Below are 14,395 nucleotides of genomic sequence, written 5' to 3'. Positions count from 1 at the left end.
AAAATGTGTGTGTCTGTGTGGATGCCTGACACACCCGTGGTACACGTATAGGCAACAACTGCAAGCAAAAGTGGATAGTTATGGTCAACTGTCAGAAAGGATTGTGATTGTCCAAGGATTAATGTAAGGGTGTATATTTGCTCCCAGACCAAACACATTTTTCAAACTTACTTTTTCAAGTGTAGGTACTTGTCCATCAGTCTATCAGCTGCTATCCCTCTGCATTTTGTGGCATTCATTTAGGCTTAAGGTATTCAAGAAATTGGACACTAAACAAGGTATGTTAAATGAGCCGCTTCTGCATTCGTGGGAACATCACTTATTAGCACGTTACATCATTCACTGGTGGTCACAAAGCCTAGTGAAAGCTGCTTTCTCTCATTGTGAGGTCAAAAGACCAAACACATGGTGAAGCTGGCAAATGTCACCAAAGAAGTCTCTACTTAGTATATCTGAATTCATTACTTCACAGATCATCAGTCTCAAAAATGTTCGATTTTGTAAAATGTTGGATGCCTGACATGCTCACTTAGCCTGCCAGACAATAGGCATTAGATAGTGTACACATCTTCGTAATTGGTTATTTACAAATGGGAATGCAATATACAAAACGGCAGCAGCTGATAGGTTGATGGGGGAGTACCCACACATGACAAAGTAAGTTCGGACAAGTTGTACTCTCTTAATTTTCTTGAATTTAAGTTCTCTACTCTTCCGTTTTTTCCAGTTTATCTTGCACACTTACACTACTGAGCTTTGATTACCCCAATCTAGTGTTTGATTACAGGGAAGTGCTTCTTGCTTCATCGTATGGAGTCTAATTCCCCTACTTAGAGGGTAAAATAGGCCAACACGTTCTGTTCCACAGTTAGATGGATTTGTTTACTCTGTCATATTGCAGTAATTTACATGGTTATGCAATGCACACTGTTATCTTAATAGTGTTTGTTTTTACCAAACCGTGAACTGTACTCTAAAATTGTGTGACTAAGTATTCTTTGATTTTACTTATGAGGAATTACATAATATAGGATATATTACGAGATATATTTAATCTACCACAGTAAGTATGTCTCCATTTCGGAAGAATTCTTCCTTCTTTTTATGACAATATGTCAAACACTTTTGCAGAATAGACATTGTTTAGGGTATAGATGCTACGGTCAGCAGGCCACTGACCATTTAGGCTTCAGATTCGCCTGAAACTTGTTCACTGATGCGTGTAGGAGTCATAGGAATTACTAAAATATTTTTTACATTTTTAACCTTGTCAGGGACACTCAAAATAAAATTGAGTTGGTATCCTTCAGAGGTGGCGAATTTAGGCTGAATTATATAGAATGGGAAAAGACTGTTTTATGTGATTTTGTATGTAATTGAATGTTTTTATGTATCAATTTATACCTTTATGGCTTTCCAGCTGAATAAAGTCTTGAAGATTATGAGCTGTGACCTACTAAATAATTCTCCTGATTCCACTCGTTATCTAGAAACATAATTAATAGGACCTCCCATGTTGGTGAGTTCATTCATGCTAACAGGTGAATATCTATAGGATCCACTGATGAAGTATGCCACTACTAGTGGGTGAAGGTTGTATGCCTATCAAAGATGACACCATTAGACTTTTTGTAAAATGTGTGATTTTAACCATTGTGTTCATTAAGTGTTATGAGTAAGTATATTTTATGGAGTTTAACAGGTTGAAAGTGGGCCTGCAGCAAAAATTGAATATTCTGTGCTTCATTATTAGATGAACTGACTGGAAATAGGCATTTTAAAGACTGAGGGCCTCATTATCATTTAAACAGTCCACGGACTGCCAAACATGTGGTGGTAGTCGCACCATCGCACTCCTGGCGGTCCGACCGCCAGATTATGATCCTGGAGGTTGGACCACTAGGAGACTGCCACCAAAGCCAGGATCATGGATCTGGACAAGTTGGCTGGAGCAGTGATTTACATGGGAGTAAATCGACATGTGTAAATTTACCCTGACCTTCTTGACTCAGAGCCATTGTTACCAGTTCTTTAACATGTAATGGGACCTATTCATAAAGATATTCTGAAGTACATAAAGTAGTATACCTGTAGGACTCTTTTATATACTCTTACATGTCTCTGTAAATTGGTGCCAAAACAGCTATAATGGGAATAACTTGACAACACTGAAGGAAAATTCATATATAGTTAGCACAATAAAAATTAATTTGCCCTCATTGTAGGAAGTTGGCTGTTTCATGGCCAATTCACAAAGGCATGCAACAGTATATAAAAAAGAACTTCTGTAGTTCAACTTCCTGCACTCAGAAATAGTTTTGAGAACTAGCTCCATAGAGTGGACATTGTTTCCACCCAGAGGAGTGTTACTCTCACCTAGTGCTACTGTCTGTTTAGTGTATCGTTCCACTTTCTATGGAGTGTTTACTTTGTAATGCATGAGGATCTATTTTACATCTGAAAAATACAATCAGCCATCAAGCATTCTATTGACTAACTCTAACAATGCAAGGCAATCCTGCGATGGGCTTTCTCAAATGAGGAGCAATATAACTTAAAGTTAATATTTTTTAGGATAGGGAACCATTTTAGGATGGAGATTCAATGGAGGAATAGAACTGTTTCTGTATTTCTAAATGTGCTTTTTCTTCTCTCCATCCAGCACCACCAAAGATGAGAGCTGGGAAGGCCAAGCCTGAAGCCCCCAGAACTTTTACAGTCATTCCCTCCATTGCAGGTAAACCATATTTTTATTTATTTAACCTTAATGGTTTTAACAATGAATTCCACCTAGGGTAACTTACACAGCCTTCTGTATTGTCTTGTTGCTAATGTTTTTTTTTACTTTCCCATTTTGCATTGTTTCTCTCCAGTCTGTTCTGTTCCACATTGGCTAGCAACAATTTCAGATTTGTTTGATGTTGCAGTTTAACTTGTGCAAATACAGTAGTTGGTAATCATATAATTAAATTTGTGTCTTTTGCTTTTGTCCAGAACCTGCCAATATGTGATGTGTGAGCCATGTGACCCAACCTGTCCACGGCCAAACCTAAACCTAGTCCAACTCCTGACAGTTTAAATGTTACATACCGCTCACTTGCTTCCTAAGTCAGGAATAATATATTTATTGCAGAGAGAGGAGCAACTGAACATAATGCTTCTGTTAAATAACTTATGTGCCAATAGTTGTTCAAAAATCATGGCACTCCAGCAGGTTAGACTAGTTACTGTTGCATGGCATACATATTGTCAAGTAAACTGTGCACCACAAGTTTAATGCACCATATTTTCCATGGCGATATAGCTTTGCAGTTTAGTCATTCTTCTTAAACAAGGTATCTGGTGAAAGTGCCACCCGATGAATTCATTGAATTCACAATTTTACCCCATTTTAGTAAAAACATTTTTTAAAATTATGCACGAGGAATAATTAATGTTATGTAATGCAGTGCAAATGATAGTATGTGAAGTATTGGTAAAAAAAAACAGGGACACAGAATCACAGAAAAAATGCCAGTGGCCCTAGAGAATTGGTAAGACCATGAGGCTGTCTGACTTACAAAACATGTGCTTGTAGTGGGTACTATAATTCATGTTCTCTGCTTGCCTCAGAGCATCCAGCTGTCTCCCAGGTTATGACCTCAGACCATCACTGATACGAGATAGTGGCTCACCTGTGCCTTCTGCCAGCTTGTTGTCCTTGAGAGGATGGAGGCAGAGTAATCAGTGGCAGCTACTTCTTCCAGTATTAAGTCAGCACAGAGGAGGCAGCATCTCTATCACAGCTGCCTGAAGGAGCCAAATCTCTCTTCCAGCAGCACATCCACTACCTGAGGTCCTCCTCCTCAGCAAGCTACTCAGTGGCCTGGAGGAGATCAAAGCAAACCAGGAAAAATACTTCGAAGAATGGACAATATTGAGCAGCACCTTTATTTGGAAGGGAGGTGAATATTGTGGGTTATGACTGTGAGAAAACAGGGTTGATTGCAAAGGCTCCATAACTTTTTGCCCCCATGTTTCACTTTTTGCTGGTGTTTTCCTGTTTCTGATGGTGCCCTGCGTACTGCTACCCAGCCCCAGGGCTTGTGCTCTGTGAAAAACAAGTATGCAAATTAGGCTAATTATAATTGGCTATGTAAACCTACCTATAAGGCCCTAGTATATGGTAGGGCATGTAGGTTAAGGGACATCAGCATAGGTAATGCACCCATAGGTGCACTGCTGAGGTGTCCTGGGTCATTTTAAAGGCAGACCTATCTCGCTGGCTGCTTTTAAATTAAAGTTAAATGCAAATTCAACTTTTGGAATTAAAAGTACTTCCAAAGTCAGCCAGATCTAACCTCCAAACATCAGTTTCCACCATGAAGGATTTTTGAAGAATGTTGCACCTGGACACTGCACTCGGAAGGACTGCACCAGCTGCACACTTGGTCTGCACCACAAGAAGGACTTTGCCTGGCTTCAACTGGTTCAAGGAGGAACTACCTGTTTGCTACAGGTGAAAATGTGCTAACCAGAGTCCCATCTCTCAGATCCTGAAGAAACTAACCACCTGACCACTGTCCAGTGGCTGTTTTGGAGATTGAGCCAGGTGCATTCTGGGAGTTTCTAGTCTGCACTCTCAAGGAGCAACTCAGAGCTTCTGGAACCTTGGGGTGAGCTGTGGACTCCAAAAGAGCCTTAAAAGACCTCCAGGAAGAAGATCCAGAAGTTTGGAGAATATTTGAAAACATTTTGGAAAAAGCTCCATAGAAGGACCAACCCACCGTGGCAACTCTAGCCGGCATGCCTCTACTGTGACCTAGCCTGACTTGCAGGTTCGTCCCACTGAAGAAAGTCTTCAAAAAAGTGACTAAGTCAAAACGTAGAAAGTTGACAGGGACCTCTCAAGCAGTGTATCCGAAGAGGGCTCCAGGGACATCAGATCAAGATTCCGGTTCGGCCCTGTTGAAGTATTGTCATCCCGAAAAATCATCTAAGTCCGAAAGTAGAAATCTTCACTGAGGGCTCCCACAAAGGGCATCCGAGGAAAGGGCTCCAGGGAGGTCGGATCGGACTGATTACTTCGTCCCGCTGAAGAAACGACTACGTCCGAAGGTAAAGTTTTGACTAAAGCCTCCTGCTTGCTGTAGCAGAGCAGAGCTCTATCGCGGATGGCCTTGAAATTTGACTTTGCCCTGGGCGAGGTGCGACCCGATGACCAGATTGGCGCTATTAATTTCTATGTGCTGAAACCCCCCACTAATTCTTTAAAAATTCATATCTTCGGTTCGCCTTATCTGATTTTATTCATTTTGGTGTCATTTTAAAGATAAAAATATAATCTATTTTTTTTAATTGGTGTTAGGTTTTTTTCTGTTTTGTGTTTTACTTATTTACTGTTTTGTGATTTTTAAAGGCTTTACACATGTTTCTCCTAAGTTAAGCCTTGTTGCTTGTTGCCAAGCTACCAAGGGTTGAGCTGGGTTTAACTTATTGAGCGCTAACTGGGCCTAAGTGGAGGTTAGTGGCCTGTTGCTAAGTGTAGGTACTTACCAGCCCTAACCAGTAATCTACTTTCTAACATTTTTGTTGCACAGTGGTGGGATCCAGTACTTGTGTTTAAAGTCACATTACAGCTTTAAGTGAAATAAGTAAAAAATCCTCTAAATTGACCTAGGGCAAAAGTATTTTGGATTTTTCAAATTTTGACTAATTTTTTCATTACTTCATTTTTGATTTTTCTAAATTTTTCTGATCAATTGGTGCCAACGTTTTTTTAAGTGACACAAATCTTAACTCCAACAATGAGGATGGGCCAGTTATGGAAGAGATAGTTTTATAAGTGTGTTATTTGGAGGATTTGGGGAGGATGTTCGATTTTGTGGGTGAGGAGTGTGGTGCAGCTGAGCAAGTGGTAATTTTATTAGGATGTTTATTGGAGGATTTAAGGAGTGGATGGAACTGTTGTGTGTGGCAAGGGTGGGGCAGTTGGGGAAGCGCTATTTTTTAAAGGATGTTTTTGGAGGATTTGGGAAGCAGTGAGCCTCTTTTGGCTGGTGCTACTGTAGTACTGGTTTCTTTTGAAAGTGAGAGATCTGGCAGCTCATTTATCTATCTCTTCAAAACTGTCTGCGATGCTTTGAGTGGCACTTGTGCATTCTCATGAAGTAACTCAGCAACCACCAAGGAGCTGCAGCGTGAGGCGTTTTAAGCACCAGGAGACTAATTTGTTTTACAAAGTCCAATCATTTAGCAGGAACCTTTTGCATGCAAATATGATGATGCTCTGTGTGCATTCAAATATCAGGCAGGTTGGGTCAGCCTTCTTTCAGGGTTGGGAGGGTGGGGTCACAATGGAGTCTGTAACCGGGTGGAGATGCACTTTTGTTCATGCAGGGCTCACAGCTCCTGATCAACCACTCAAGAGGCTGCTTGCTCTATTGAGATTCCTATGTCAGCATCTTGATGAGGGCCAAAATCTCCATGCATTGCTTGATAGAAGAAGTGGTGTTGTGGGTCCCTCATGAGTCTGAACACGGCAATAGGCCTGGTTTGGAGATGGTTGCCTGTATGGAATGAAGCCTTCTTGCAGCTCTCAGTTTATGTCCTCATAAGTAAGTGAACATCCATCTGCTGGTTTTACCTGGTAGATGAGGCCCCCAGTCACATTTTTCAAGCTTGCCAGAGCGGTCATAGCAGACCAAATCTAGAGAATGGCCTTCTTCACTGAAGCCAAGCTCCACCCTGAGGTGTTTTAATTTCAACATACTGCTTTCTAAGTTGGATGTAGACTAGATAGTTTCCTTAATGCTTGGAGGTTGGTTAAGACTATCAAAAAGGATTGTAATTTACCCCAAAATTTGTGTTTATTTTGAAATGCATACTACATCTAAAACAATTGGTTGGCTTAACTTTAAAACAGTAGTAAAGAGTTGGTTGATTAATTAAGATATTGTGTTAAGAAAACAGTCTTACTATGTAGAGAGTAGAGTATGAGTATGAGCGTAGAGAGTAGAGTATGAATGACAAATTTGGAAAGTTCACAACACAAGTTATATAAGGATAAGTTTTCATTGTCAGGTAGGTCCTCGCTTCACAATGGTACAGACGAATTATTCAATTATATAGGGAAGCAATAAGACACCAGAAAAAAGCAAATATTCCTCATTGGCAAATAAAAATTGTTGTTCTCTGCAGGATCATTGTCTATGAAGGCCAGGCCTACAACATCATTGGCAGAAGATGTAGAGCTAATTAGAATGTCTGACAAGGAACCAAGCTCCAAAACTATTCCCTGTACCTGTCTTCCTGAGAACAGTTCTCTGCATCTTTTCTCCATGTGGTGTTGACTAAGCCTTCAGACACTACGCAATAATGTGAGCTAGGTCTAGTGTGGCCAGTAGATTTTTTCTAAAAGGACCAAACCATTGGCTACCGGCCCTATGAACTTCATTTTGTATTAACCTATATTGGGCTGACTGAACATAAGTTGACTTTAAACCTAAAATGAACTGATTCAGCCTTGGAGCTCACTGTGTTGCATTGTGTTTAATAAACATCTTGCATTTTGCACTTTTCATCTGCACCACGTTTGCAAATTTGCAGTGTGCCATCATAAAATTGCTGTTAAAATGGGTTTTTTCTCTTTATAGAGAGATAATGTATTTTGCAATAAATGTGTTTTTACCTCTTTGTGCTATATGTTAAATTCAATGCACTTGAATACTACCAGATGCTGGTTTTGGAAGAATGAAAAACTGAATATCATATAGTGACTGAAATATGACTATAAGTGTATCTCAAGGACGCAATATTTCTATTATATTTTGTATTCACCCAGCTTCTCTCCTTTCGAATATGGGTATGGCTATGGATTATTGAATATACATTTTAATAAAAAGAAGGCCATTAAAAAAAGATTTATTTTGACACATTGATTAGAAGGTGGTGCTGGAGCAGCAGGGTCTTGTCGGAGTCCCTGATTTTTCCATCCATTCACATATTCACTCAGAGCATTTGGTTTCCCAACTGGTTTTCACAACATCGTCTCATATTGTGCGAGGAGAGGGGGCACTGCTCTTTCAAGCTGCATATTAAATCCACATCATTCTTTATTACTGCAATCAAAAATTGATTTCATTCAGTTATTTAAGAAACAGGATTACATTTTATCTGCCACAGATTGAGCGCAAAGCCCAGCCATAGGACAAACCTCACTGCAAAAGACCAAGGGCAAAGTGCTGCTGGGGTTGGCTGCCTGCTGTGGTGTGGCCACAGAAAACTGTTGGATGCCCTATACAACAAAAAACACTAAAAATACTACTGATTAACTGAAGTTTTGGTTAGCTTTATTTTTAACACATAGAGGTATAGAAACCATGAGGAATTCACTGAAAAAACAAAGTTAAAGTTTAGTATTGATTATGAATTAAAACCTAAAAACCACAGAAATTTGTGAGACTTGTTTAGGGCTGCAACTAACTCACACAAAAGAGAAGCAACTCATACCTCAAACACTAAATTTAAAGCTTATGAATGCACAATATTTATAGCAGTAAATACTACCACCTAAAAGTACAATGTTGTGAAACAACATAAATTCAAACCAATAAATAATACTACATTCATCGCCATCTCTTTCAGAGGGTTATGGGCAATATAAATTCTCGTCTCTGAGATTATTTATGCTATCCAGTGATTCTCCAAGGCTTTTAAAACCTATTTTTGGTGTAAAAAACAATGCCAATCATAACTTCCCTTCACCCTTTGTTTTCATCACTGAATACATATACATGCATATATGTTTGCAACAAAACAATTGAGTAGTCGAGTTCAATTGATTTAAGAATGCGGTGTAGTCACTGCACTTAACTGTTCAGCCTTCATCTCTTCCAGACGCTTATGGCTGAATGCCGGGCACACATGTACATTTATTCAGGAGAAACAATTGTGCTATCACGAGTCAATATTTTTCTTTGAAAATAAAACAAAGACACTTTACACATTTTGAGTGTCATAGTCTGATAGTTCTGTATTGTCACGTTGTCCAGACCCAGGAAGCAATTTGTGTATTATGCTATGGGCCTTTATGCATAAGCTCAAAGCAGCAACAACTCTCGATTCCCTTCATTACTAGGGTGTGAATGGGAAATAGAAGACAGGCTGTAATGCTCCAGCTTAGTCTAGTGATGGTCTCTTCAGGGGCACTGTAACCAAGATTAGCATGAGCTATGGAGGGACAGCCCATTCTTTAACAATCACAATTATAATAGGGAGCATTGAACTGGTCTGGGATATCACAGGCTTGTTTCCTATATGTTGCTGAAGGTGGTTTATGATGAGGAATGATTGACATGATCTATTGTATCAGCGCCTCCATTCTTTCAATTGTGATTATACATAAAAACCAGCCAGAGATTTGATCAGCACTGATTTAGGTTAGTTCTATAGTTGCATATCTATATTTTTCTTATTTCCATGTCTATATTTTTCTTATGTATTATAAAAGTGGGGTCTACCATGTCTTAGCAACATTTACAGAGTTTGTGATCTCTTAACATGATAGTGTTGTGGAAGGTAGGGCATATTCGCAGCAGGAAGGCCCAAGACCTACTTTAGAAAATGGTCAAGATGAATTATGCCAATATGTATTGCCAGGAACGTTTGTTGGTTTTATGTTTATGTGGAAGTGACGTGTGGCGTTATGTTTATTGCCAATAAGGCTCTCAGTGAATATTAACAAAATACCTCCTTTTTAATGTGACAACTAGCATTTGGGAATGGCAACATTCGTCATCCTTTGCTACACCAATGACCGAAAAAATCTATAGGTGTCCATCCTCAATATATTTTAAGTAAATGTATCGAATGCTCTGTGTATCTCTTTTCATCCTAAGTGGTTTAAAGCATTGGCAATCCGTCTTCATACATGCACTGGTCCGTTCTAGTACATTATGACTCCCACCTGTATCGACTCTTGCACGTTCGCTTTCATTTTCTATTTACTCTGTCCGATTTTTTTATTTTGTATTCTTTAATGTATAACACTTTGGGATTAGGAGTTTTGTGAAAGTATTTGGACATATTTTTACTCAGTTCTCTATCTGAAAATAAATGCATTCGCTAGTTATACCGTTTATCTATTCTTGGGCGTGTTTGTTGTGGATTTAGTAGGAAAATGTTGATTTTACGACACTTTGGTGGTATTCTTGATTAACATCAGATCAAATAAATGTGGAAATCAGGAAATTTTACATTGGTATTTGCACCGTTAAGTCAGTGCAGAAACGTGTGAAAAAAAGTCTGCACCAACCAACCACTGGAAAAGTCATTTTCACACTGGTCTCATACCACAAATGTATTTTTTATTCGCTGGTAAATCGGTGCAATTATTGTTTTTACTTTGGTCATCTGGTGAAAATGTGGGTTTGAAATTACCTGGCACTACTACATATGTCTGCAATGCAGCCCACATACGTTCTAAACATGTGAATTGCAACCACAGGGCTGTGGCTTTAGTTGTAAAATGTTTCCTCTTTCTTCCCATACGTGAGAATAATTTCAGCTAGCACATAAATGAAAGAAGCACTGAGAAAACATTTAGTGCTCATCAGAAGGGAATAGTGGGTTTAGGAAGGCTCTTTATGGAAACAGATGAGCACAAATGTACTGTAATTGAACCTGGGGGTAATTGGGGGACATACATTTATTTAAATCATTTGAAAAATGGATTAACGCAATCTAAGAATGAATGAGACAAAGTCAGAAAGCTCGCACTGGAAGTAGGCATGCAGCACCTGCACTTGTGTGATCTAATTTACATTCACTTAGGAGTTAATTTTAGAAACCTGTTTCTGCTGATAGAAGTCCACTCTGTGGAGAAAGACATTGAGGCCCAGATTTATGAAAAGTGGCGCTGCAGCTAGTGCAGCGCTACTTTTCTTGCACCCCTTAGTGCCCTCCCCTAAAGCCACCATGTATGCGCCGTATTAAAAATACGGTACACCATGGCGGTAGTCAGGACTAGTGTCATAATTTTTTACACTAGTCCGGCACTTTGCAGGGCTAGCGTCAAATATTTTTACGCTAATCCTGCAAAGCACCCAGGGGCCAACGGAACACAATGGGAGCCTCTTCTTAACGCCTGCACTTGGCAGGCATTAAAAAAATACATATAAAAATGGCACAAAGGAATCTCATAGATTCCTTTGCGCCATTTTTATGGCTCCCCTACTACTGGAACACCCGCTTGAATACATTATGCCTGGCACGGGCATAATGTGGTGCAAGGGGTTACAAACTGCCGCAATGCAAGCATTGTGCCACTTTGTAAATATGCTGCAGAATTTTTGCCCTTCCAACGCCACATTAAGCGTCAAAAAAATGATGCTAATGGGGGGTTGGATTAGCGCTTGACCACCATAAATCTGGGCCAGAATTTATAATGAGTTTTGACTTTTTTACTAAATGGTTTCCTGTCCCTTTATTGGCATATCCTTTTAGGACATTTTGTTGAGAGTATTTTGATATATGTTTGTTTGCGAGATTTTTTGAGTGACATTGTTTTTTACCTTTGCGTGGCCTATTAGTGGTGTTGTGCGACTTAGAATGCAGGGTGTGGCCTGCTGGCTGTGGGTTTTCCAATGGGGGATCTTCAGACGGAGGTGTGCGTGTGTGCGCGTGCGTGTGTGGGCGCGCGCGCGCTCGTGTCCGTCTTTTTGTAGTGGCTGGAAAACCCTAAATCAGAAGCTCCGAAATAAATGCTCTATTAGATTCAGTAAAAACATCACTCCCATATGGTTCGAAACTAGCAGGAACGTTCTTGTATGGATTTTCATCGTCCCAAATTAATTATCTAACTAATTTTAGCTGCCGGCTTTGCTTTTAATAAATTCACGAGTCTTTTAAAAAAAAAAAAAATACGATTTTGGTGGGTCCTTTGCCTGTCATCATTGGACGTCTTACTCTACAACATATTAAGAAATTATTTGAACGTCTTATGCGGCTATTTCAATCTGTCACAAATAGTTTGCAACTAATAACTTGAATTTACTTTTTCACTTAATGACAGAAAATCATTATCGAAACAAAAATACCGCATTTGTGTTACAAACTCCAACGACAACCACGAAGATGTGTTAATATCTAACTAATATTGCTTATGTAAATACATATAAAGAAAATAATGCATTTCACATGGAATTTTGCATATACACCGTAACTGCAGCATGAAGTATCTCTCAGCCAAGAAACATTTTTTTCAAGCTAGCAGGGTGTTTACGGTTTCACATTGTGTACGACAATGTAATGGGCATTACCCTCTCAGCTATTTGTATAACCTCTTTTCTTGTTTCAATGAACAGTAAGAATTTTGACTGCCTACACACATGCAGGCACACTCGCAAATGTGAGCATGCACGCGCACACACACACGCACCCACACATATGGGCATGCATATATCCCTACAAAGCAATATGAAGAAATCAATGTTGAAGAATGCTCAGCTGTAAAGCCCCCAAAAAATCACAATTACAGAACATAGACGGTGCTAATAAAGACGTTAAATTATACGTGTTAACTAAATAAAACCATATTCCTTATCTAACGCTAAAATCATAAGTGCATGCCAATAATTTCTGCAAATACGAAAAATTTAAATATTGATACCATCACAAGATGCATAATTTATATGCATCAGTGAAGAAATCTACTAATTCTCCGAACAGTTTCACATACAACCGATTTGACTTTCCTAAGGAATTTTAATAAAACTAAATAAAGCCCACCTGTTCCTGAAACAAAATATGCAACAATATTTTATTTTATTGGGAAAAATGTTGATTTGTTTCAAATGTTTTCATACATGAGTATGCTAAGTCACAATAAGCCTGTATTTTCAAACTGCAAATGCACGAGTTTAGGCGGCTGATGTGTGCGTTGGGGTGAAATTCATCTTTAAATATTTATTTTAAAATGCTTTGCTGTATCAGCCTAGAGTATTGCAAAACTTTCACATTATGAACGATTAAAAAAATTAAACACAGTCTGGTGAAGAAGTAAGACTTGCTGTCAGCAAATTTTCACTCATCTAAGTGTAGTATTTGAAAAATATTTTCAAACATGGAACAAAAACAGGTAATTCGTAACCCAAGACAAGTCAAGATGTAATTATCTCTTGGTGATTATATCATGTGTACTGTCACAATACTTTAAGTTAAACTCTTAGGGCCCTATTACAATTTCGGTGATCCGACCGCCCGACTGCCAATATGATGGTGGGGAGGCGGGTTCCAAGATGGCAGCCTCCCCACCATCGTATTATGATATGCGGTAGCATTGGCCTCAGCACTCAGGGAGCCAAGCCCAATGCCGTCGCACAGACGGTGCCCAGAGTGCCCTCAGAATGCACACTGGGTGCCATGGCACTGGGGCCATGGCAGATAGTGCGCATTTCGATGGTCCTAACACGTGGCCCCATCCCTGCCTTTCCATCAGCCTTTCCAAGATGGAAAGGCCAGTGGAATGGCAAGTTGTAATCAGAGTGGTTGTGCCAAACTCGGCACCACCGTGGCTGACCACAAATTGCACCACTGCAAATCGGTCGAGATCTCTGATCCTGATGGTGGCGGCGGTGTGCTGGCAGTCTGACCGCCAGCATCGTAATGTAGGGGTCAGACCGCGAAGGTTGAGGTGGTCAGACTGCCACCACGGGTACAGCAGTCCATGGACCGCTGTACTCGTAATGAGGCCCTTAGATTTTTATTTTCTCTTTTGCAGTAGCCATTTCAGTATTGTTTCTTTCTTTTACGTACTTTACCAGACTTTAATCATATGGAATGATTTAGGGGCATGGCACAAGCACAAGCTATAAAGTTGTATCACAGTATTCAACACATACTTAATGTTGGCACATATGTTTCAATGATCTCTTTAAGTATTACAGAGCGTGCCAAAGAAATAGGAAATGTGTCTCTTTTAAACACTATGGAATATGCTTATCAATGCATCAGAAATTACAACATAGGCGTCAGCCATGTCAGAATTTGGTTGAAATCTCCATTAGCCACAGCTGTTGAACTTTATTCTGCTGCACAGTATCCGAATAAAGGTAGACAGGCATTATTTTTGGAGTTAAAATTTAATTTAAAAGTCTAAATATATTTTTTTTAAAAGGTAACCTGCATCAGAGTTTTAAAACTTCATTTTGACAGGTAAAGCTATGTCCAGGAACTGGTTTAATTTTAATAACACGTACTGTATTTGCACATACCTTTTGTGCTGTTAAGTACATGTATACTAACCTGGTATGAGTGGTCCACTACTCATGCTGGTACTCCAACTACTCACGCAATCAGCCTTAAAATTGTAACCATTGTTCCACTGTCTGTGACTATTCAGGTTTCGTGTTTCTGT

The sequence above is a fragment of the Pleurodeles waltl genome, chromosome 5, assembly GCF_031143425.1.
Source record: "Pleurodeles waltl isolate 20211129_DDA chromosome 5, aPleWal1.hap1.20221129, whole genome shotgun sequence".
NCBI lineage: Eukaryota > Metazoa > Chordata > Amphibia > Caudata > Salamandridae > Pleurodeles > Pleurodeles waltl.
The sequence above is the reverse complement of the archived record's forward strand: the minus strand, read 5'-3'. Positions refer to the sequence as shown.